A 27,288-nucleotide genomic window follows, 5' to 3' on the forward strand; every position below is an offset into this window, starting at 1 on the left:
GTCCAGTGGTTTGGGTTTTTGTTGCTTTATTGGAGAACTGGGATGGGAGAAGGGATAAGTGGGATACTCCAACTGAATAAACAATGCACAATTGCTAGGACTTCTGAATAAAGCTGAATGCGGCAAGGCCGCTGCTTCACCTTGCTCCTAAGTGAAGAAGAATTAGATGAACTGTACTGTACTGTGAATCGCTCTTCAGGGTCCTACTCGGCACCCCCTTTGTCCCTACTCTTCAGGGTTCCCCCTTTAATCTGACACTCTGTCTGAGCCAACCCCTTAACCCTCTGACTTCACTGGAGTGGTCCCCCTTCCTGGGCAGACCCTTTGGCAAGTCCCCTGGTACTCACGGACACTGTTTTTCCCAGAAGACTCTGCCAGCAGCTCCACTGTCAGCTCCACTGGATCCTCTGCAGCTCAGCCCCACACCTGGTTCACTAGGCCAAATGCCTAAGACCACTTTCCTCATGCAACAGGAGGAGAGACCAGACGTCAGCCTCCTCCTGGGACTCTGCTTCCCACCAAAGACACCCTGTCACATGTCCACCTGGCTTTTATGAGCAATCCCAGGATGCACTGCAATAGTGCCCACCCACTGAGACTCCCACAAAAGCCAATGTGTCACTGGCTGGGTTTTCTCCACCGTCCAACAGGCTCCCTTATTGGATACAGTGGGGACACTCCCTCAGACCCAGTGAATCACACCCGCAAACATGAAATAGGCAGCCTAATAAATCAGGTTCCCCTAATAAGCAGGAGGAGCATAAGATGTTTTTACCTAGCACCTACCCAGGAGAGTGCTACATAAATATACCTCCTTGTCTCAATTGATACCTGTTGTCAGTACTCTGCATTCCTCACCAAAAAGAATCACTCTAGAGGGACCAATGTAAAAGGTGAGAAAGGTAATTTTTCAATTAGTTATCTCTATCTCTAGTGACTTATCTTTGTGAGGTAGAAGGAAAAGCCCTGGTCTCTGCTTTACATGAGTCTTAATTCTTGGAAAGCCATCATCATACTGAAAAGATGTTAGCCTTTAGACTAATGTTAGGGGTCTTCAAACTATGGCCCTCCAGTTGTCCTGGAACTAAAATTCTCATCATGCCTAGCCATGTCTGTGAATGTCAGAGTTTTACAATGCATCATGGGACTAATATTGTATGCTACAAGTCATATGCAGTTATTTTAAACTAATGGTAATAGATCCAAATATGTTAAATATAATGGGATATTTTCCCATTGACTAGGTAATAGAAGTCCGTAGCAAACCCTTATGATACAAGGCACAAACATGTGAGGGTGCTTACAGGCTTTTGACCTTCTTGCCTCCCACTGTAGTGTGTGACTGAGGGTCTGTTCTATGACTGGCGGCGCACCACAGGACACGGACCATTGGCTGTTTATCAGTTTCTTTCTTCCGATCAAGTTGGCTCATATTGGTGTTTCCCTACAGATACATTCACAGAAAAATCACATAAGGAATTAATCTGGATCAGAAGTTACTTTATTCTAATGATTTAAACTAATAAGATAGTATATCTCTATCTATATATATATAATAGTTCAGTACCTTCGCCTGAATTATTCAGTTAACTGAAAGACCTAAGTAGCCGTATATTTAAAGTGACACTACACACATATATATATATTTCTAATCTGCAACGTTCTACTATAGAAGTAGCATAAAACATATCCCCTGAAGAAACCGTTTGGTGAAACATGTCGGGATTGCTACATTTTAAGTATATGCTCTGACGCCAAGTAAATTGGCACCTTAAAAATCCCTAGTTCTTCCCCCTTGTGGGGTTTACTTTCTTGCCTGTATCTCAGCCAATCAGGAGAGAGAGTCCCGGACGGCTAAGGGACTTGTGTACATTGCTGGACAGAGATGGGGCTCAGGTAAATATTAGGGGGGCTGCTTCACACAGAAGCTTTTTTATCTTAATGCATAGAATGCATCAAGATAAAAAACCTTCTGACTTTACAAATCCTTTAAACATACTTGACCCCAGTGGTTGCCCTGACCTTGAAAGTCTCCCTACCCCTCTAACACTCTGGGTTCAGACATTTCTGGATGTGACAGTGCAGTACTTCTGTACTTAATAATTTGTAGTGAGCAAACTAACAAGGTATAGCATAGGAACACGTGAAATTCTAACATTTAGTACAATATGAAGCACAAATGTGGGCATAGGATATCAAAAAGGAAAAGCAACAGCAACTTGTAACCTGAATTTGGCCTATCACCACAGGCAGTAAAAGGGAAGAAGAATGAGCTTGGTGTCAGACTACTCCCTTCTGCCCTGGGTGCCACAACCCCATGATAAACACAAGTGTTTAAAATGCTTTGCAGATTATACACAAACTACAGAACAATAAAAGAAAGAGTTCCTTGAAGATATGGGCAAAATAGTACCCAATTTCCCTTTGGGGGGGGGAGCAATGAGAGTCCTTTTGCAGATGTTCTGTGTCTTCGGCTAGCTCAAAATAATGTTGTAAACAGTGAGTGTTCAGTGTCTCCTTAAGCAGACTTAAATGTGAAAAGCAAAGTAAATGGGTTTCCTTTGTAAAGCTTTAGATGAGAGAAACAAGTAAAGGTGTCTATATACAGTGTCTCTTGGGGATATTTGCAAATAAGTTGGGCTTCTGCCCGCTTACCAACCCAAATGACACCAGGCTTGTTGGAATGACAGGAAGGTCCTGAAACAGGCTCTTGTGAATACCTTGATCAGGAAGAGGGATGCTTGACCGCATATCCTGCACACAGTGATTCAGCTGAATTTGGGTTGCATACGATGAGAGTGGCCTCCCGATTGCTATTCGGCTGAAAGGAACTGCCTTTAGCGGATACAGCTCCATAGTCCCTCCAGAGGTTCCCCTTGTTGCTTAAGCCGCAGCACTGACTCGCACTCCTCCGACCGCCACAGTCACTGGTTCCCGGATGAAAGCCGAAGTCCCAAGAGGGTGATTCTGTCCGAACATATATATAACCTCTCCCGGCATTCTGTTCTCTCTCCCTCTCCAGATGGTTGGAGTTTGTAGTCCATAGCAGCCCAACTTCATTGCAAACCCTGCCTCTTCGGACTACATGTCCCAAGATAATTTGCTCACCCCCAGGTCTTATTCGCTCTGTGTTCAGGATGTGAAAACATGGAGTCCTGGCTGAGCACTAGGAGGAGAGACCCCACTGCAACAAGTGCCTCATAGTGTGCCCTATAAACATAGGCCATTTTAGCCAGCTCCTGGCTGCACCAGTATTTAAATTGAATCACATGTATTAATCATAATCAACAAGACCCATAGAAGTTTGTGAGACCCAAAGTACTTTTGCAGTGTTCCTTTAAATCTTTCATGTGTTTAGTTGGTATAACACCATCTACCTAAAGTTTCAGAATTGTTAGCGTGATTATTGATATCAATAGTGTGAATGTTTTCAAGAGCCAGTTTCTCTGTCTCACATCTGAACTGACCCTGGCTTTTGAACCCAACCCTGACTCTGTGCCTTGTGATCTGAACTAGTTGCTTTCTCTTTGATTAGGAACTGTGCCAAGCCTGAAGTTTCCAGCCACTGATCTTGTGACGAGACCCTTGCTCGCTCGCTTCCGCTCTCCCGACACTCCTCTGCTTCTAGTGAGTCAGCTTGCAGATCGCAACGTCTGATGGTTCAGTCAACCAAGGCTCCGGGATCCGAACTACAGCTATGTGCCGTTCAGAATCAGTCAGTCTTGTCACCTCAGACAAAAGCAACATTGCCAGACAGTCCGTCTCCTCATTTCCTGGAATGACCATATTAGGAGTTGTACTTCCTGGTCAGAGACCTCATACTGTACAGGGAATAAAAATCTTCATATTACAAGGGAGACATTATTCCTGAAATATGACTGTCCCATTTGTAGCAGTCCAAACCATATTTTCAGTGTTCACCACCCTCCTGGTCAGAGACCTCATGGCAAATGGGAACAAATGACCTTGCTGACAAATATGAAGCAATTCAAACCATCACCCATCTGTCCTTAAATTCCAGTGACGGTGAACACCGTCATATATCTTCCCCCGGGGAAACAGTCCAACAGCCACAGTGGGACCCCGAACGGGTCAACTCGAGGATGTTGGAAAAGTAGTCTTAAGGTTCCAGGTCTGTCTGTCGGGATAACCCCTCCGCATTCCCATGTATATTCCTGGTGTAGGGGTGTGGGGCCTTTTTGTAATAGAGAAATCTACACGTATGTGTCTTCCATCAAGTTCCATTCCATTAGCACGTTTTGCCTCTTTTGCGTCTTCAACATTTTCAAAGCAGACAAACGCGAAACCCCTGGAACGTCGAGACTGACGATCATACACAATGGATACATCAGCCATTGGACCATATTTTGAAAATACTTCTCTTAGATCCCGCTCCGTTGTGTAAAGACTTAGGCCAAACACGCCCAAACAGCAGTTAGGATCAGGATTTGCCAGACTTACTCTACTTCCTATATGCCGCCTTTGATTTGACATGGGAGAGCGACTGTGGCTGTGACATCTGGTGGTCCCGGCCATGGTGGCCTCTGGGGCATAAGAGGAAGTTAAATGGCCCAAATCGTTCCCCAAAAGTACTTCTGCGGGTAACTCAAGTAGTAATCCCACTCGCACATATCGCTCCCCTGAGCCCCAATCCAAGAGGACTTGGGCGGTGGGTAAACGTAGCACCTTGCCCCCTGCTACCCTGACTGCAACAGTCTGGCCGGTCTGGGCTGACTGGGGAATCATGTGAGGCTGGATGAGGGTAATCGTAGCCCCGGAATCGTGGAGTCCCTGGGCCGGCTGCCCATTAACCCATACTGCCTGGCGATGGTGCTGCCGATTATCTCCGGCAGCAGCTTGGACAGGATCCGCTTCAAAAAGTTTGCCGCACTCTTCCTGAACATCTCGATGGTTGGGCTCATTCTGGTAGCAATGAGCCGCTGGTCTGGATGGATGATTAGTCTCTCGATACCTCGTGGATTGGCTAGGGCAATATCGTTGCAGATGACCAGTTCGGTTACAGGTATAGCACTTAGGTCCGGTAGGAGGGTTGGGTCGGGCTGGGGGTCTAGAGGCAGACCACGGAGGTACTGAAGTCGGCTTAGAGGCTGGTAAACTGGGCCGAGATAGTGGATAGCACTTGTTTTCGCCTGACCTTCGAGAGTCCAGATATTCATCGACCAGAGTAGCCGCTTGCTGTACCGTCTGTGGTTGTTTATCTCGCACCCAATCCCGTACTACCAGAGGGGTGTGGTTAAAGAACTGTTCTAATAGTACTAGCTGGGTAATGTCCTCTATGGTATGAGCGTGGCTTCCCTGGAACCAGCTCTTAAGGTTCCGCTGCAGACGATGTGTCCACTCCACGTATGTTGTGTTGGTTTGTTTCCTTGATTCTCTAAACTTAATCCGGCTGGCTTCGGGTGCAATGGCAAATCGGGCTAGCAAAGCTTCTTTTACCCGGTCATAGTCTTTAGCGTCTTCGTCCTCCAGGGCCCGATATGCATCCGCCGCTCTGCCAGTTAAATTACTCGCCAGTAAGGCGACCCAATCTTGGGACAGTACTTCATGTATCTGGCATAGTCTCTCAAAGTCCTGCAGGAATGCGTCAATTTCCTCCTCTCCTTCCTTAAATAGTTTGAACGCCCGAAAGGGCAACTTACGGAAAGTCGCTGCATCTTTAGGCGTTTTCTCCGATTGCCGTATTTCTGCCATTCTCTGCTCATGTTGCCGCTCTCGTTCCCTCTTTTGCCGTTCTCGTTCTTTCTCTTGCCGTTCTAGTTCTTTCTCTTGTCGTTCTAGTTCTTTCTCTTGTCGCTCATCCTGCAGCTGGATGTCTCTAATGGCATTCTGTATGGCGGTCTCTGATGGGTTAGCACCAGATAATGCCAACCGCTCTCGAACTCGTTGCTGAAACAGGTCCTGCATCACCATCCCTCTTTTCCATCTCGGATAGCTCACTGATCAGGGTGGCCTTGTTCTTTGTCCCACCGGTCCCTCCGTGGCTCTCAAGCAAGTCTTTCAGCATGACTCTCCTGCATGCTGCATAGCTGGTCATTGACTGTGGTGGTTTGGAGTGTCCCGGTAACTGGAGTGCAAATCCCACCACTGCCACCAATGTGACGAGACCCTTGCTCGCTCGCTTCCGCTCTCCTGACACTCCTCTGCTTCTAGTGAGTCAGCTTGCAGATCACAACGTCTGATGGTTCGGTCAACAAGGCTCCGGGATCCGAACTACAGCTATGTGCCATTCAGAATCCATTAGAACACACACCAGGCAGGCTGTATGTAAGTTCAAACAGGAAGACCTTTATTGGAAGTACACAGCACACTTTTATACAGAATTTGGAACATCCTGCCCCCAACAACCGCTTTCCTATTGGTCAATTGTAAAGTACCTGCAGTTCCCCTTCTGGTCCTCCTTAGCCATGCAAATGAGGAATTGAAAATGAGTCAGCAGTGATTGGTCAGATAGCTTGACCAGAAGGACTGCCATGTGCAAGGAGACAGAAGCCCCCAGGGGGCAATCAATGTACACAATAGCCAGACACAGAACAATGGTTCCCTAACGAGCCCTCAATACACATTACTCTGAGTGTCAATACATCCCTTAGCAGACAGCAGGTGAGTTCATTAGCACAACCGACAATAGGTAAATGGAAAGCCACCTCAGACAAAAGCAACATTGCCAGACAGTCTGTCTCCTCATTTCCTGGAATGACCATATTAGAAGTTGTACTTCCTGGTCAGAGACCTCATACTGTACAGGGAATAAAAATCTTCATATTACAAGGGAGACATTATTCCTGAAATATGACTGTCTAATTTGTAGTAGTCCAAACCATATTTTCAGTGTTCACCACCCTCCTGGTCAGAGACCTCATGGCAAATGGGAACAAATGACCTTGCTGACAAATGTGAAGCAATTCAAACCCATCTGTCCTTAAATTCCAGTGACGGTGAACACCATCACAGGTCTCCACTCCCTACAGTTAACATATGAAAGATCGCTGATTTGGTGGTTGAATTTCCCCACAGTATGCTTGCCCAATTCCGGGGTCTTTGCAGATAAAATGCAGCAACCCTCTGTAGACCAGTTCCCTTCTCTCCTTGTCCTAAAAACAAAGTTATATGCCCACAAGTGTTCCCAGCAGGTTACTCTACTCTGTTAGCAAGTTCAGATTCTTTGACAATCACGCACTCATGAAAATTGTATCCTTGTGGTCTGGTTCTCAACTTTTTTTTTTCTCATTTTCAGATTTTGCATGACTTGTATGGCTTTAAAGTCTGATTTTCTTAATATGATACTAGAGCTAGTCAGTCCATTGGGGGACAAGAAGGGTGGCATTCCGCCTAAGGGTCAGGAGGTATAAATCAAGTCATGGTTCTGTGTTGCTTAGTGCAGTGACCACCCATTATAGTCAAGTTTTTATTATAGTCAATTTTCAGTGTAGGTTTGAACCTGATGGGACACCACAGAATGAGACCAACAGAGTGTCAGGAACCATAAACCAGATGGAGACAGAAAGTGCAGTTAAAATCATACCTTTAATGAAATGGCAAATGTAGTAAAAAAACAGAAGCCAGGGTTTGGATGCCAGAGCAGGTAATCAGACAAGCCAGGGTCAGGAAACCAGAAGTCAGCATAGTCAGGAGCAAAAATCAGGAACAGGAATCAGAAGGGAAGTCAGCCAGGCAAAGTCATACACAGGAGCACAGGAAAGACCAGAGATCATAGACCACACAAGGGCAATGAGGAAATGAGCTAAGCTGCTTAAACAGCTGGATGTAGGCTGGATTAATGAGGCAGGTTAATGGTAACCATGTGAATCACTGGTAACAACAAATGGCTGGTAATTTACCAACAGCTTAAAGAAAAGAGTGGTTCGTTAAGTAGCAGGAGCCAGCCCTGACATAGAGGTAATGGTTTGAAGAGTTAAAGGTGGTTATATAATTTCAGGGAAGTATGGCCATAGGTATTAGCACTGCTGCTAGGTATATTAGATTCAGTAGACTGATATACTATTTTATATTACAATATTGTCCATTTTTTGATCATATCATTGCAAAGGTGTAGTACAAAACGCATTGCTAAAAGCCCTTTGTGTCTACACCTAGTAATCATGTCAGTGAGCATCTACAGTGCACATTGTAACTACAATACTCCTGGAATACAGAACAATTTGCATCTCTATGTACCAGAAACCCCATTATCACCCACTAAATCACAGGCACAACGAGAGATAAAATGAATCCAATCTAAGCCTGTGTTTAACTGTTCTCCCGTCGGCTCTTTCATAGCAGTATTTAGAAGTAATTTGTCACCATCTTTGGAGTTGATTATCTGATGATAGGTACACAGGAGGTGCAATTACTCCTCTGCCATTTGAAAAGCGTGCAATAGCCAAGGGTTATAATCACTGATCAAGCCCTCTCATGGGTGAGTGGATTAATCGTCCTAACCGATTGTCATTAGGCATATTGAGACTGCCTGGATGTAGCTTAAACATATCAAGGATTAGAACTGATCACTACTGAGAGGATTGTCAGCACAAAAGGAATAGCTTAGGAGCTCGGAGGGAAAACAAGCAGTGTAATGTATTTTGGTTCCGGATTCATGGAGGCATTTGATTTCATTATGACAATTCCAGTAATCATACTTGACAGTTCAATATGGTCTTATAAGCAAAATGGCGGCTGTTCTGTCAAGGGCAAAAACATACAGTCTGACGCCCAAATTAGTTGCGCAAACGACTTATGAGAAGCTTACGTGAACAGCGGGGCTCCACTTGCCATATACATTACATAAAGTCAGAAGAAGATCAGCTTAGAAAAAAAAAATTCCATTTACTGCAAATTATTTTGCATCATAGATTACTGGTATAACCTGGAATATGCACAGTGTTTCAGAGTTATATAAAGCCCCTCATCCAGTAAAATGTGATTCAAGATGCACAGTAAAATAAAGCTATTTGAACAGCTAAAGTACAGCTGTAGTTGTGTCATAGGTAATGTGTTGTAAAGGAGGAGAACAGAGAAAAAGAAACTGATTATTTTTTAACATCATAAAAGATATATTGTCTTTTGCAAGGGTGATGCCAAGCGCTGTCCTGCAGCAAAAATCTGTACTCAAATTATTGTGTATACATACAGTATGTAGAAAAAACACTTTTTATAGAGTAAGGAAGGATTAGAACCCGTCAGGTTTTATTTATGTCTGTTACACTAGGTAGATTTACCCCTCTACCTGTCCAGAAAGACAGAAAGCTACGGGAAATTCCAGATGTTATGGTTCTCTCCCGAAAAAACATGAGAGGAAATCTTCTAACTGTGTAAGTAGGAAAATGTCCTCTCTTTTTAGGAGTTTTCTATTATTTCCTGTTTTGCCTTTAGGACAAGAAGTGAAAGGAAATCTCCCCAATGGGAGACATAGATGCCAAAAATAAAATTACATGGGTTTTTACCATTCCTTACTCTATACAAAACTAAAACAAAAGAAAGTTTGGATATACATACACTTTAAGTCCCCCTCATTGGTTACCATGGATGTGCTGAAAGGTTAGATCATAGGAAAATTAGATGTTGCTTTGCCGCATTGTTATGTGAAGCAAGAAAAAAGTAGCAGAAAAACAAATTGGAAGAAAAAGGAATTGCTAAAACCACTGGCATAGCTATAGGGGTCACAAATAGGTCACACCCCATGCTCTAGGGGGCCGTACGGCTCCCCTGTCACATTTTGTTCTACACCTGGATGGGAAGTATGGTAGGGGCAGCATTTAGAGGAATACTTGTCGGGTTTCTTGTTTCCTGCTGCCCCTGGGCCCCCATGTGCTCCCCTGTTCACCCGCCACAGCACTGCTGGCTTTACCACTCCCCTCTCCCACCGACTGCTGCAGGGGAGGTGTCAGGATGGAGAGCAGGGGAAGTGACCAGTAAATATGTAATTTACTGGCCCCTTCCGGTACCGATCACTCCTGTGTCCATTCATAACTGAAGGATACTAAACTGTGTTTACTAGGAATGAATGGGAATCTCTGTACAAAGCCATTCCTATCCATTCATTCTGTGCAGCTGAGGCTGCAAAGATGGAGATTGAGGGCTGTGTCCTCAATCCCCTTTTTCAGTCTCAAAGGTGAAACATCAAAGATCTGTGTGTTCTGGTAGATCATAAGCTTAATAATAGCATGCAATGCCAAGCTGCGGTTTCCAAAGCAAGCAAAGTCCTTTCTTGTATTAACAGACGCATGGACTCCAGAGAGTGCAATATCATTTTGCCCCTGTACAAATCATTAGTAAGACCTCATCTGGATTATGCAGTTCAGGTTTGGGCACCAGTTCTTAAAAGGATATCGGGGAACTGGAGAAAGTGCAGAGAAGGGCAACCAAACTGATAAGAGGCATGGAGGAGCTCAGCTATGAGAAAAGATTAGAGGAGCTGAATTTATTCTCTCTTGAGAAGAGGAGATTAAGGGGGGATATGATCAACATGTATAAATACATAAGGGGTCCATATAGTGAACTTGGTGTTGAGTTGTTCACTTTAAGGTAAACACAGAGGACAAGGGGGTACTCTTTACGTCTAGAGGAAAATAGATTTAGTCTCCAAATAAGGAAAGGTTTCTTTACCGTAAGAGCTATGAAAATGTGGAATAGACCCCCTCCAGAGGTGGTTCTGGCTAGCTCACTAGATTGCTTTAAAAAAGGTCTGGATTCTTTCCTGGGTGTACGTAATATACAGTAAGTGGGTACTAAAAATTTTTTTTAGGTAAAGTTGATCCAGGGAATATCGATTGCCTCTCGGGGGATCAGGAAGTATTTTTTTCCCCCTGTTGTAGCAAATTTAATCATGCTTTGCTGGTTTTTTCGCCTTCCTCTGGATCAACTGCGGGTATAGGATTGTTTATATGGGATTGTATGGTTGGGTTTTCAATACTGGTGTTTTTTTTTTTTTTTTTTTTGGTTGAACCAGATGGACTTGTGTCTTTTTTCAACCTGACTAACCATGTAACTATGTAACTATTTAGACCCCTGATATTTCACCAAAGCCCCCCAATGGGGCTCCTAAAACAATTGTAAAAAAAATATTTAAAAAATACAGAAGTAAAAAATAAATAAAACAATAAAATAACAAAAATATAAGCACTACTGACACCATCCACTGCCCTACTAACACATCCACTTCCCTGTTAACACCATCCACTACTGGCACTGTCCACTGCCCTACTGACTTTGTCCACTCCCCTGCCCTCTCCTATCCCTCCCCGCCAGAAGAAGACAATGGCCCGGCAGGAGGGATCCCCACCTCAACACTGTCTGAGGTTGCAGGAAACATTGGTAAATTGAATTCTGTTCAACCACAGTGGCCACACATGGATTGAAATTTGCCTGGTCGTTGCTACCACCACATTTGGGTCCATGTATGGCCAATCACAAGGCAACAGCACAGTCACATGGGAGAAGAGTTAGTCACAAGCTCACCTATACCAACTCACCTATACCAGCAAAGGAAATTAAAGTACATGCTGTAGAGAGGGAGTTAAGTGAGTCTTTTACTTTGCCCTGTATGGGCAAAGAAAAGGGAAACGTTTTATCTAAAACGTGCGTCTCTTGACTAATCTTTGTTATAGTAAGCAACTAACATACACACATCTCTTGACTGTGATGTTAATCCATCTCAAATCAAACAAAGAAAAATATCTACTATTTACTGTATAAGGAACGCCTTATTGCTATTCCTAGTATCACAAGACATAAAGCCATAGAATACAATGGCTTTATGAATGGCAGGTGGAATGGAGATTAGAAAGCCAAAAGATCCATGTCTTTGGCCTCCAGTGACATAAATCTGACTTTGATTGCTGCTGTATCTTTAACCACTGCTCCTGTAATTTTTGGAAAACTGTCCATAGCAGGCTCTTCTTTATAACATCACAAAGCATATATAGAATAGAACAGAGACCAACAGGGCATTGGTCAAAAACATTGTATAAAAGTCACTAAACATTGTGTTAATGATGAAAATGCATTTAGGAAATGCCTCCCTTAGTAATCCTGAAATACTGTAGTCATGACATTTAATGAATAAGTCATAAATGTTTATGAATCCCTCATCTTGAACATTTGGTTAATTAGAACCATCATGAATATCCCATAAGCTGCAGTGCTCATAAAATGAGGCTCAAGCATTCATGAATAGTTCATAAAGATTTGAAAGGTAAAGCTTCAGATATGTCATTGAAATCTTGGGCAAATTCAAAGTACTTAACCTCTGCTGAACAAGATGGCTGCCATGGTAGCGACCGTTATGATTTTGGTGTGTAAAGAGCTATAGGTTGGGAAACATGGACTTTAAAGGCCCAATTATTGTAAAAATTCAAATTTTATTCAAAACAATTAAAAACTACAACATACATGTATACATGATAAAAAGTATGTAGTCACAAATCACGTCATAATTGATTGGCTTATCCCACTCCAGCACCAAGCTGATGGAGCGATGAGCCTGATAGTATTAAAATATATAGTAGATTAGGCTCGACATGTTTCGCGATAATAACGCTTCTTCAGAAGCCTATTTCCTTTTGTAATCTTTCATTTAGATTCTATCAGGGCCTAGCAGCTAAAATAGAAGTAGTAATGGTAATTGTAGAAGCTGGGGTGATGTTCGGGATTTATAGAGCAATGAGCAAAGCAATTGGATGACTAAGCACCAAGCACTAAATTGGGGGAAACAGGGTGGGGTTGTCTCATATGTTTCCTGATACTTGGAAGTAGCAAGTCTTTTTACTGGGCTCTGGTAGCAATCAGTGTTGAAAAGATAATAGCAGGCACCTTGCTACCACATTTGACTTATAATTTCTTTACTTGCAATTTACTTTTTAACACTCAGTATACAGTTGTTGAGACTTAACTTTGGAAACTGTGCTTACAAAAAGACTACCAAAAAAAGTATTTGATTAGTAACCAGGATTTCTCATGCAGCTCATCCCTGTTACTGACTTACAATGCCATGTTCTGCTTTGTGTCTTTGTGTGGAGATAGCCATCTTGATAGAGGCAGCGTTTACTTTCTTATCTTAGAGTATCTAGTAAGGAGAACAGTGACCAGCACAGTGGTGACATCACTTAGCGGTGTACTCACTTTTGTTGCCAGCGATTTAGACATTAATGGCTGTGTGTTGAGTTATTTTGAGGGGGCAGCAAATTTACACTGTTATACAAGCTGTACACTCACTACTTTACATTTAGCAAAGTGTCATTTCTTCAGTGTTGTCGAAAAGCTATAATAAAATATTTACAAAAATGTTATGGGTGTACTCACTTTTGTGAGATACTGTATAAATTGTACCTAAGAAGTATCCGTAAACAAACTGACCTTTTCTTCATTGTTCTTCATATGACAAAGTATGTAAATTTTGTTTTACTGAGATCACTTATATTTGATATATATTGTATTATCTCATGCAGGACTCAACAATCGTAAGCAACCAAGTGTGCAAGTGATAAATGATCTAGATTGTCAAATTGATGTTATCCAGAGTATATAATAAGGCTTTGTCCTGTGCAGTCATACACCTATATTAGCCTTGTATTTTTACTCAAACTCAAACATTATATGAATCATATTGTATCTTCAGTGGAATTACAGCTTATTTGCTTTAGAATGAGATGTTATTACCAAATATTTTGCTGTATCAACTTGATAATGGCTTAATATTCACCTTTATTCATTCACAGTGTATGCATAGGTATTACCCCCTTAATAAAAGCACAACTGGTCTATATAACATATGGGACCTTAATTTGTTCACCTCAATCACTTTACAGTGCAGTCTTGATTGTTGGGCTGTATGTGCCACTGGGTTAGTTTTGTGCCTAAGACCAGGTTCACACTGAGGCCATTTTGAAATCGCTCAGCTGAGCTCCCACAATTTCAAGCCGGCATTTCAGTCCGACTTTGGGGGCGATTTGACAGACATCTGTGTGGGCTCCTGACAGGTGTCTATGGAAAACACCTCCCCCAGTTGCAAAAAGTAGTACAGAAACTACTTTTGGGAATTGGCTCCGATTTGACATGCGATTTGACTTGGATGGATGGGGGGCGTGTTTTTGAATATTAACAATGAATTACAGTGCCTTGCGAAAGTATTTGGCCCCCTTGAACTTTGCGACCTTTTGCCACATTTCAGGCTTCAAACATAAAGATACAAAACTGTAAATTTTTTTGTGAAGAATCAACAACAAGTGGGACACAATCATGAAGTGGAACGAAATGTATTGGATATTTCAAACTTTTTTAACAAATAAAAAACTGAAAAATTGGGCGTGCAAAATTATTCAGCCCCCTTAAGTTAATACTTTGTAGTGCCATCTTTTGCTGCGATTACAGCTGTAAGTCGCTTGGGGTATGTCTCTATCAGTTTTGCACAACGAGAGACTGAAATTTTTGCCCATTCCTCCTTGCAAAACAGCTGGAGCTTAGTGAGGTTGGATGGAGAGCGTTTGGGAACAGCAGTTTTCAGTTCTTTCCACAGATTCTCGATTGGATTCAGGTCTGGACTTTGACTTGGCCAATCTAACACCTGGATATGTTTATTTGTGAACCATTCCATTGTAGATTTTGCTTTATGTTTTGAATCATTGTCTTGTTGGAAGATAAATCTCCGTCCCAGTCTCAGGTCTTTTGCAGACTCCATCAGGTTTTCTTCCAGAATGGTCCTGTATTTGGCTTCCTATCAATTTTAACCATCTTCCCTGTCCCTGCTGAAGAAAAGCAGGCCCAAACCATGATGCTGCCACCACCATGTTTGACAGTGGGGATGGTGTGTTCAGGGTGATGAGCGGTGTTGCTTTTACGCCAAACATAACGTTTTGCATTGTTGCCAAAAAGTTTGATTTTGGTTTCATCTGACCAGAGCCCCTTCTTCCACATGTTTGGTGTGTCTCCCAGGTGGCTTGTGGCAAACTTTAAACGACACTTTTTATAGATATCTTTAAGAAATGGCTTTCTTCTTGCCACTCTTCCATAAAGGCCAGATTTGTGCAGTATATGACTGATTGTTGTCCTATGGACAGAGTCTCCCACCTCAGCTGTAGATCTCTTCAGTTCATCCAGAGCGATCATGGGCCTCTTGGCTGCATCTCTGATCAGTCTTCTCCTTGTATGAGCTAAAAGTTTAGAGGGACGGCCAGGTCTTCGTAGATTTGCAGTGGTCTGATACTCCTTCCATTTCAATATTATCGCTTGCACAGTGCTCCTTGGGATGTTTAAAGCTTGGGAAATCTTTTTGTATCCAAATCCAGCTTTAAACTTCTCCACAACAGTATCTCGGAGCTGCCTGGTGTGTTCCTTGTTCTTCATGATGCTCTCTGCGCTTTAAACGGAACTCTGAGACTATCACAGTGCAGGTGCATTTATACGGAGACTTGATTACACACAGGTGGATTCTATTTATCATCATTAGTCATTTAGGTCAACATTGGATCATTCAGAGATCCTCACTGAACTTCTGGAGAGAGTTTGCTGCACTGAAAGTAAAGGGGCTGAATAATTTTGCACGCCCAATTTTTCAGTTTTTTATTTGTTAACAAAGTTTGAAATATCTAATAAATATCGTTCCACTTCATGATTGTGTCCCACTTATTGTTGATTCTTCACAAAAAATTACAGTTTTATATCTTTATGTTTGAAGCCTGAAATGTGGCAAAAGGTCGCAAAGTTCAAGGGGGCCGAATACTTTCGCAAGGCACTGTATATAGCACTTTTGGTCTGTGGGGCTCAGATGCAGTGCTGTTCCACTTAAAAGCCCAAATCCCAAAAAATAAATGTATTTAGTGATTTCTGCATTTATCTTACTTACTTAAAGGCACCCTACTCCACAGTCTTGATTTCAGACACCTCTTCCTAAGCTGTTCTGCAGTGTAATAGATCAAACTCAGAGTTTCCTCTCTATCCTCAAAATCCTGCCCTGGGACCAGGCATTTTGGTATGCTTCTTATCTTATTGGGCACTGGTCCCCTCACCGCCCCTCCATAACTTCTTTTGCCTCTGGAGCCTGTGAGAGACGACTTGGCTGCTGAAAGGTGTACATAAAAAGAAGGCAGTGATGTGGACACCTTAAGAAGAACCATAGAAAGTAAATAGAAAAGGAGAAAGATTTATCATGTGACTGTGGCTTCTATTTCAGCAGAGTTAAGCTAAATGGTTTCCTTTTCACCCATAAGCAAGCGTCAAATATTCATATAATGTACCCAGTGCTCCAATTCTGCACACCCACCTCCATCTGTGGATATATATCTCTATAATTGTGTAGCCCTCTTTTGGAAATGTTATGACAAATGCGCCTCCCCAGACAGGATATTGCGTTAAACCCACAGGTAAACAAAAGAATCCGAATTTTCTCTAAATGGAAGAGTGGGATTGATAATAAAGATGGCAGAGCCTCCAACCAATATGGGGCCTCTGTGATAAGAGGGTTTTTTTTTCTTGGGGAAATAACCAGTAATCTAAACAGAGTAATTGGAAGCAGAAGAATTACTGCAACCAGCATTTAAAATTAACCATAAGCATATACTGTAGATGCACACAAGTATAGAAATAATTAAAACTTTATATAAGACAAAAATAAAAACAGTACATACATTCAATGTACAAACAGATATTATCAGCAAACGGGCCTGATAGGAGTCCTGGTGGAACTGTGCACATATACCCAGGTATATATAGTTATTATTAGAGATACCTCCAGATGAACGTTGCAGCAAAGTCCCATTGCAGGGGCCCCTGAGGATGATGCAGTGTCTGTGTCGGAGACCTGAAAACAAGATCAACAATGATGAGGAGACCCTCAAACTGTTACCCAACCAGTCTGAACTGCAGTCCTAGTTATCTGGCAACAATTGTCTCTTCAAGAGGTTGTAAACCCATACAAATTTTTTTTTTTTCCGACCTGAAAGAGAAACACATAATGAGCTAGTATGCATTGCATACTAGCTCATTATGAAATACTTACCTTAGAAGGAGCCCCCGCCGTGCCGTCCGCTTACCTATATGATGAACGAACTTGTCCAGTCGCCGGTCTTCTGGGATCGCGGCATCCGGCCATCTGATTGTCCGGAGCCGCGGTGACGTCACTCCCGCGCACGCGCGCGGGAGCCGATGGTTGCGGCACGGGGCTCTGAAGGAACGGCATATAGTATATGGATATACTGTATTTATGTGCATATGACTTTCATTAGGCCACTGTGTGTTTCCTGCATTGCTTAGTTAGATCTAAGAAGTGATTTTTAATGGACATTAGGCATCTGCTCCTCTGTGATGGGTTGATGGTTTGAGGGCTGAACTCAAGCTGTCAGAGTTTGAAACAAATCCTTTTTGACTTAAATTACCATTTCCTCTGGAATAGAGCTGCAAAGATACACACAAACAGCACCAACCCTTGCTAAGAGGGACCTCTCCTGATCTTCACTTATAATCAAATCTTGCATAATGGAATTCAGTACTTTTACTATCTCTTCATGAGGTGTCAGCTTAGGAAAAGGGGTAAAGAACAGAATTATGATGTTTAAAGCTGAACTTCAACCATATATATATATATATATATATATATAAAAAAAATATTATATTAATGCACTTTTTCATGTATTTGTGTAAGTATATGAATTTGACTTGATGTCAACCTCTTGTAATGCCCTGTATAGCAGCATTTAAATTGGGAAAGGGAGAGGCAGACAATTATTTATGCTGAATGGAAATGTGCTGAAAAGAGGATAAAGCAGATTTACAGAGGGGTGGGTTGCTTCTGCTCTGTCATTGTCCAATCATAGGTCATGGGCAGGGAGATGACCTAGCTGTGTTGCCAAACTGCAGAATAGAGAAGTCAGGTCAAAAGCCTGGCCCTTCATCTAACAGAGATATCTAATTCTTGGAACTGAGTAGACAGAAATACAAATTCTATGGCAGTTAGGACAATTCCCATATGTGAAATGAATCTGTCTATTTAGCTGGTCACCTGGAATTCAGCTTTAAAGCCAAAGTCCACTTCCCCACCCTTCCCGGTTTCCCAGTCCTCCCTCACATTTTTTGTATATTTGCAAGTTTTACAAATTTAAAATGTACTACATTTATGTTTTATTACTTTGTTTTTTTTTTTTATTATTATTTATCTGAAATCTTTGTTTCACTTGACTTGTTCTGTAATGTTGAAGATGTTTTGCAGCTTATCAAAGCAGCATCTTCAGTTCTTAGAGCTGAATAAGGTGCTTGGATGTGCTACGTGACATCTTTAACATTACAGAACAAGTTTAGTTGAATGTGACAACTATTAGCTACTCCATGACCTTCACAAACTTGGTTTTAAAAATAATGTTTTCACCAGAACACATAGCTGAAGCTGTTTACCTTCTGACTCTCTCACTACAATTGAAATTCCATATGCCATGACTGAACAGAGCAGGTAGATAGGTAGGGTGAATGAGTCACTGCTCATAAACATTTAGTTCCGGACTAAAAGTATGCAATTAAGCAATCAGGACACAACTGACTTTCCTTAAACAGTAAAGGAGCACTTGAAGAAAATATCTTTATAAAGGACTACAGGAAGTAAGTGTAATGTGTTAACTTACATCCATGCTTTCAGCTCTCTGAAAACTTTGTGCAGTGGCACTGTTTGTTCAGTGCTGTGCTTGTAACAAGAAAGGTGAATATAACATGGGTAAGTGGCTGCTCCGTCCCTAATTAAATGCAAAACATATGTATCTGCCATTGGACTTTTTGCAGCAACTAGGGCTCAAACAAAATTAGATTTTTTTGTAAAAAAGTAGAAAATGTTTAATATACAATAGAATAAAAGGTATCTAGTCTATACAATCAAATTCCTTGACTAGTGTTGGGTATTATCTCATACTCTCCTTACAGGGGGTAGAGATAGCATACACATAATCAGATTTTTAAATGGCCACCAAAATCTTCCAATGCATTTTGACTGCATTCAGTCGTCCTCTGAAGCGGGCTGGAGGTTTGTTTGCGGATAAAGCTTTCCTGCCTGCAGATGCCATTGTATCCTAAAGATTTCACTGTAATACTGTTTTATACTGTAATTTTTCAGAAACACTTACAGAATTAAAAAAATAAATATATTTTTAAATATAACATTTTTGTTTATTTGTCAACCTAACCAAAAAAACCTTAGCATTATCTCTATTAAAATTATGTATCAAATAAAAGCCTTATAAGAATGAGATCAAAAAGGGGATATCATAACCAAATACTTGTGTGGTAGATCAGCTTGATAATGGCTTCATATCCATCTTGCTCCTTTCACAATGTATGTACACATATTACCCCAAATAAAAGCACAACTGCCCTATATAACGTATGGGACTTTAATCCATTCATATGTGGTCCTCTGCTTACATGGGAATCACTTCACAATGTAGGCCACCATATCCAAAATATTTCAGTGTGACTGTTTAATACTGTAATTGTCAGATTCACTTACAGTATTACATTTTTTAAAATTAAATTTTTAAAAAAATGTAACATTTAAAAAAAAAAAATAACATTTGTGTTAATTTGTCAACCTCAGCATGGCATCTATTAAAATGATGTACCATATAAAAGCCTTACATGTACTTGCAAAAAATATTTATGGGGGAAAATTAGTCATAGGTTTATTGTAAAGTTAATTAATACATTCTGACACTGTTAAATTTAGTCAGTGCATCCAGGCATCAATGACCTATGGTTATAAAAAGGATGAAAGCAAAAATTGAACAGATGATATATTACCATTATGGCAACTTAAAAAACCCTGTCACCTTATCCATCATGCACAAAGTGATTGAGTCTCTTTGAAACTAAGTCCTCAACCCAGTTATACACTCCTTGCTCCACTGCAACTGCTGGGAAATACCTGGTGTTTTTACTGGGTGTGGTGACATCACCTCCTCCTTTATGTGACAGTAAAGCAACTGGCTGCTAGTACTGCATCACAGAAGGAAGTTACATACTCCCCCAGGTTTTTACAGCAGCTGAAATGGAAAAAGTAATGGTAGGGGATCACTGTAAAGGGTATTCTAATCAAGGGTCAAGGGTCGTCTTTAAAGAGACCCTGTTATTCAGTCCTGAATGAGCAAGATCCAACAGGTAGTGGTAAAGGGGCTCTGGACACGGATTTTCAAAGGTTTCACAGGTTCAAAATGTGGACAAAGTCCTTAGTAGGCCTGTATTCAGCAGCTCACCACAAAGATGGGGATCCCAAACAAGAGGACATTCAACCGAGTTGAAAAATCCAAGTATAATAGGTGAAAGAGAGTGCCAAATGAAAAACTCCTTAGGATTTTTGGACTCCTAGGATCTTTTTAATTTGGCACTCTCTTTGACCTATTACACCGGAAAGAGCATGGTGACATGGTGTCTTTGAGAGCAGAATTTGGAGGAGCACTTACACTCTGTATGCTATACTGCCATTCTTCATTACCTTCTATTTTAAACATAGTAACAAGGTTTGTGACCCCCTTGGTTAACATTTCTGAAGACCTATTATACAGTAGGTCAACAAATACCCTCTAGGACTGATTTTATCATATAAATTGAATCAATGGGTGACAGGAAGGAATGAGTCGGTAATCTTTAATGTTTATTTTCTACATCCAAGATGGCAGACTGGTACCATTCCACAGAGGGGTCAATCAGTTAAAAAAAAAATAATATTAATACAAACTATGTCAGTGCATACCAGATGATATAAGAATAAAATCAACAGAGGAGATGTGTTCATCTCTACATAGAGATTTTTATTTATTTAAATTTTCTGCTTTAACCTAGATACTTCTCCAACTAAATTTGCAAACTGGATAATCTTTGACCAAAAGAGGACATTTAGGGGTTGATTTACTAAAACTAGAAAATGCTAAATCTGGTGCAGATGTGCATGGTAACCAATCAGCTTCTAACTTCAGCTTGTTCAATTAAGCTTTGACAAGAAAAAAAAAAAGCAAAGAACCGTTTATGTAGAGCTGCACCAGATTTTGCACTCTCCAGTTTTAGTAAATAACCCCCTTAGTATCAGAAGGAAAAGCATAAACATGAATTCCCTTCCTAAGCCAGTCTTTATAAGAAAAGAAGTTAAAATAATACTAAATATGCCTGTGATTAGTGTATAGTGATGTACATTTATTGATTTAGCAAGCATGACTGAATATATAAAATAGTTTATGATTTATTGTGCATCTCCTTTCACAGCACTGCAGCAGATTAACCAGCCACAAAAGGAAAGCCAGGCTCTGTACAACAAATCCTGTATAGCACGGTAAAAAATGACACTTAGATCTAAGATACTTTAATGGTATGTACATGCTGCTATTGCTTCTCTGCTATTATTAATGCATCTAACTGTACTATAGCATTTCTAAAAATACTTCCAAATTTGTTCCTTATGTATCAGTAAATGTGAGAAAAACCAAAGGGACTCTCTATGTATTGCAGTGTTTCTGAACCCATAAAAGTATATGTAAACCCAATCAATAAAATCTTATAAAAGATTTAACACACTGTTTTTAAATCTGTAGCTTTCAGTAAAAATAAAACCTGGTGATAAGATCATCTTATGCTAAAACATAAGGATAAAAGTAATTGATATGTCGGTCCATATCAGTTTTAATATTTTAGCTTTCAAATTAATGCAAATCTATACTCAAAGCATTTTATTTTTTAAGTTTGGAATGAATGGGGAAAGGTTAGAACCACTGTCTGGTTTTACTGTTATCCAGTGTTCCGTCGGAGAGATTTCCCATCACTTTCTGCTTAAGGAACAATGTAATACCAGACAGGAAGTGAGTGAAAATTTGCAACAGGAAAACAGAAAACAACAAAAATCCAACAATGATTTTAGTAGTACTTAAAGCAGTATTTAACACAAAAGCAAACATTTAATATGATGCCGTTTCTGATGATGTCACTCTGACGAAACACGTAGGGTGGGGCTGAGAGCGTCATCGTGTCACGTGCAGTTTCCGATTCTTGGGTCCATGGAATGCAGGGCGTCCCGGACACACTTTATACTGCATGCACTTTTTAACCCTGATAAATATAAGTGAGTTATTAAATCAAAAACTAAAATGAATGGTTTTACAGGAGGCAGCAGTGAGTCTGTGACATTTCCAGTGGCTGGGCCAGGATGTAAGTATTTTAATGGTACTGCACCAGTGGGGTCCCTCTTTTTATATGTTTTTTCCACATGGTTTGGAGTAAAAGTTAATCCCCCAACCTTTTGGTTCATATGAGGACCGCTGTCAGTTGCGGCACACTTATATATATATATATATTCATATATATATATACATGTTTAGCACATATTAGATTTTTTCATGAGAGTGTGTTTTTTATATTTTTAGCGCAAGATTTCTTACATTTTTATAAGTGAGTTATTGGCTTACATAAAAAATAAATTGTTTGACTGACTTACGCTATGAGATTGCCTTTGTCCATCTATTTACATGTGAGTACATCCATTGACCATATACAGTGAAGAGGTGGAGGAGATACCAGATGCCACATAAAGAGACTTGGCATATCTACATACAGTATAGTGCCTTTTGGTGCCTGTAGGGGCTCAGCCATCTGGTGAGTGTGGACCTGGAGGGGGGAGCCTCACTTGTTCACCTGCCAGTTATACTTTGCATGTGTATTTAAACACTATTCACTTGGAATTTTAGTTTTTATGGACAAATTAAATTTCACTTTTAAACATATTCATGGACTTGTTAATTGTTATTTTGCACGTGTTTTATTTATTTGGCACTATAGCACTTTAAGATGATCTCCTGCAGGAGATGTACCATTGTACTTCACATACTGGTATGATTATTATTTATGGTAGTACTACATAACTAGGTTGGCACAATTTAGTTCCCCGCAGGAACATACACTTTATCAAGCATTTCATTTGAAGGGGAAGTGTACACATTTTTTAGTTTTTTAATTTTGCTCAGTTTATTCACCATATAATAGCATAACTAAGCACTAATATTTGGCAGCCCCACATACTACCTCTTCTTTATACTTACTCAAACATTTATTATATTGCAGCTTACCAAATCTTAGATGTGGCGGCCATTTCCTTTATTAGGCTTTCTTTCTTCTGTTTTCATCTGGTGATACAGCCAGTATGTTTGTTATTTTTCCACAAGTTCAAGCTCTCCAGCAGAATGTATCAGTTTACATGGATGAGACAAACCACTTAACACTGACAAGGGTCTATAAAATGATCAGATTTTATTTATTTGTGCAAAACCTTTATCCAAAGGAAAAAAGCTGTTTGCTGTAACTGATTATGAAGTGTAGGCTGGATTTTGGCTTCAATTTGTTAGTGCATCTAAATCTGCTATTACATTTAACACTTCCCTCCCCTAGACTGACAATGCTACTGTGCCTCCTGTGCTCATTCCTGCAGAGTTGTGTCTGAATAATATAGGAAGCGTGTTACTGGTCAGATCACGAGGTCAAAACATAGGGGGAAAAAGCCAAAGAAAAGAAAACGAATGGAGCCATCACATCTAAGGATTGGTAAACTGCAATATAATATATTTTTGGTTTTGGGTTTGGGAAAACAAAATTACTTCTATCTGTTTGCTTCTTTCTGTGATTTCTCCTCACTTCCTCTCCTGGGATCAACCTTTTTACCAGACAGAAAGTGAAGGAATTCCATCAATAGGGCCTCTAACAGAGTTCTAAAATGTCCACACTATATCCAAAAATAAAAGAGAAATGTTTTGGCTATAAATACACTTTAAGGATTTATTTATAGTATATAGGGGTCTTTATTGGTATTCCCTGTTTTTATTGTAGCCCTGATGAATGTGTAACCCTACAAAACATGTTGGCTGTCTTTTCCAATTCACCTTGACTATGAATAGAGATGTTCTTTCCAGACATTAAGGTCAGCAGTGTGGCTCTATCATTATTTTCTTTACCCCTGGATTCTACTCAGGGTGCTTGTTTAAGGACCTTGGCACATGAGAGGTGCCAAGATAGAGCCATTGCACTCTGTGAACCAGATTTTTTTTATGTAAGCAGGCAGAGAGGGGAGGAGTCACTAATCTGACTTGATAACTTGTGTGTAAATTCAGTTTGAGTTATTGAGTAGGAATGGGCGAACAGTTCGGGCCGAGCGTAAGTTCGGGCCAAACATTTGCCTGTCTGGCCGTTCGCTGAACACCCGAAGTTGCGGTGGGTTTGCCAGGTGTTCGCCCGGTGAACACCACTGCAATCCTGCGCCCTAATTGGGCAAAGCTTTGCCCAATCAGGGTGCAGTATAAGCTGGTTGTTAAGGAGCAGGGCCAGGAAGCTGGCCGCTGGTCCTTAACAACCGATGAGTCATCAGCTGTCAATGGGTTTCCCTGCTGACAGCTGAACAAAAAAAAAAAGTGCTGGTAAAAAAAAAAATTCCTTTACATACAGTGCCTGAGGGGGTCCCCTTAATGCACCTTTAAAGTGGTGCATATGTAGCATGTATAGATCTTGATACAGCAAAATTAAATTTCTTATTAAAGAAAACGAGTCAAATCACATTTAAAATGAGTTGCGGTTACAATTGTCGGCTCCCAGCTATAAAAGAAATTGAAGAAAAAAACGACGTGAGGTCCCCCCCAAAATCCATATCAGACCCTTATCCAGACACAGCCTGGCAGGTCAGGAAAGGGTAGGGGACGAGTAAGCGCCCCCCTCCTGAACCATACCAGGCCACATGCCCTCAACATGGGGGGGGGGTCTGCCCCCCTCCCAACCCCAGAGAACCTTGTCCCCATGTTGATGGGGACAAGAGTCTCTTTCCGACAACCCTGGGCTGTGAATGTTGGGGTCTACGGGGGGGGACTTATCGGAATCTGGAAGCCTACTTTAACAAGGGGGCCCCTAGATCCCGCCCCCCCCCCCATGTGAATGGGTATCAGGTACATCATACCCTTACCCATTCACCAAAAAAGTGTACAAAAAAAATTAACACACATGACAGTTTTTGACAAGTTCTTCATTCAAAAATAAAAATAAATAAATAGTGTCGCTTGATGTAAATCCATTGTCAGAATTGTAAGCAATTTGGGTTCAGCAGAGGAGCCTGTACAACTCTGCAAGACTGAATTTAGAGGGGTTGTAAAGTCAGAAGGTTTGTTTTATCTTAATACATTCTGTGCATTAAGATAAAAAAAACTTTCTGTGTGCAGCAGCCCCCTCAGCCCCCCCTTATACTCACCTGAGCCCATCTCATTCCAGTGATGTTGCATGAGAGTATCGGCTGTCCAGGACTCTCCCTCCTCGTTGGCTGAGACAGCAGCGGGGCGCCATTGGCTCCAACTGCTGTCAATCAAAGTCAGTGAGCCAATGAAGAGAGAGAGAGGGAGAGGGCTGAGCCGTGGCCCTGTGTCTGAATGGACACACAGAGCAGCGGTTCGGCTCGGGTGCTCCCATAGCAAACTGCTTGCTGTGGGGGCATTGGGCAGAAGGGAGGGGCCAGGAGTGCCAGCGGGGGACCCGAGAAGAGGAGGATCTGTGCTGCTCTGTGCAAATCCATTGCACAGAGCAGGTAAGTATGACTTGTTTGTTATTTTTAAACAAAAAAAAACTAGACTTTAGGCCCCTTTCACGCTCATGCAACTTGTCCTGCAACTTGGGACTGCAAAGTCGCATGAAAAGTTGTACCCCATGATTTCATATGAGTACCGTTTATATCTGTGCGACTTCAAATTGCAGCAACTTCAAAGTAGTGCCTGCACTACTTTGGTCTGATTTTGATGCGACTTGAGGTCCATAGACTCAAGATTAACAGGCGCTGCTTCAAGTTGCGTCGAAGTCGCGTCAAAGTCATGCAACTTTCAGGTTGTACAAGTGTGAAAGGGGCCTTAAGTTAGGGTGACCAGACATCCCCAGTTTCCAGGGACAGTCCCCCGATTGAGGACACTGTCCCCGGACCAAGCCTGTCCCTTGTTTTGTCTCTGGATTCAGGGCCAGATTAACATAGATAAGGCATCCCATGCTGGCTAAAAAAACAGGCTGGTGGCTTGGATACTGGACGATCTCACTGCCGCTCCTGCTACTTTTCAGTGGAGGAGGGGCAGAGACAAAAGTTTACTGTGTGGAGGGCTAAGACCAGGAGGTGAGTAGATGGGGGTGGTCTGTTTGAACACAGGTGAGGGCAGGGGGGGAGCAGGGGTCAGAGCTGATGCAGCTACATGGAGAGATGGAGAGTTTAGCTGTTGTGGAGAAAGAGTACAGAGGTGAGCTATGGATGTGGGGGCAGAAGTGTCCTCTGTGCATAGCATACCTCTGAACCATGCACTCTATGCCTAAAACCCTCCTGTATAATATGTAGTCCTGGACCCAGCGCTGTGTATTATGTAGTCCTGTGCCCGGCACTCTGTGTATTATGCAATCCTGTACCCAGCTCTCTGTGTATTTTGCAGTCCTGTACCCAGCGCTCTGTGTATTTTGCAGTCCTATGCCCAGCACTCTGTGTATTATGTAGTCCTGTGCCCAGCGCTCTGTGTATTATGTAGTCCTGTGCCCAGTGCTCTGTGTATTATGTAGTCCTGTGCCCAGTGCTCTGTGTATTATGTAGTCCTGTGCCCAGTGCTCTATGTCTTATGTAGTCTCGTGCCCAGCGCTCTGTTTATTATGTAGTCCTGTGCCCAGCGCTCTGTGTATTATGTAGTCCTGTGCCCAGCGCTCTGTGTATTATGTAGTCCTGTGCCCAGTGCTCTATGTCTTATGTAGTCCTGTGCCCAGCGCTCTGTGTATCATGCCCGCCATAAAAAGATGGAAAGCATCTTTTCAAAACATTGGGGCATTCTCAAACAAGATCCCCATCTGTCTGTTAACATCCCAGACAAACCCTGCATTACTTACCGGAGGGCCCCCTCCCTCAAAAACAAAATAGCCCCCAGCAAATTTAAAAATCCCAGGCCTAACCCCCTTTGCCTCATACCCTTTAAGGGGATGTTCCAATGTAAAAAAGCCCTATGCAAAACTTGCGAATTTGTTCATCATGGCCAAAAATCCTTCAGCCACAGAGGCAAAACATATACCTTCAATGACTTCCACAACTGCTCCACAGACCACGTGGTTTTCTGCCTCACTTGTCCATGCCCACTCCTTTATGTCGGTCGCACTATCTGTCCCCTAAGACAGCGCTTCGGGAAACACCGGCGTTTCATTGAAACTGGCTGCGACCAACATAGTGTCCCTCGTCATTTCCTGGAGGCCCACCAAAAATCCACCACCGGATTACAGGTTTGGATC

Source organism: Pelophylax lessonae, assembly GCF_965119305.1.
Source record: "Pelophylax lessonae genome assembly, chromosome: 11".
NCBI lineage: Eukaryota > Metazoa > Chordata > Amphibia > Anura > Ranidae > Pelophylax > Pelophylax lessonae.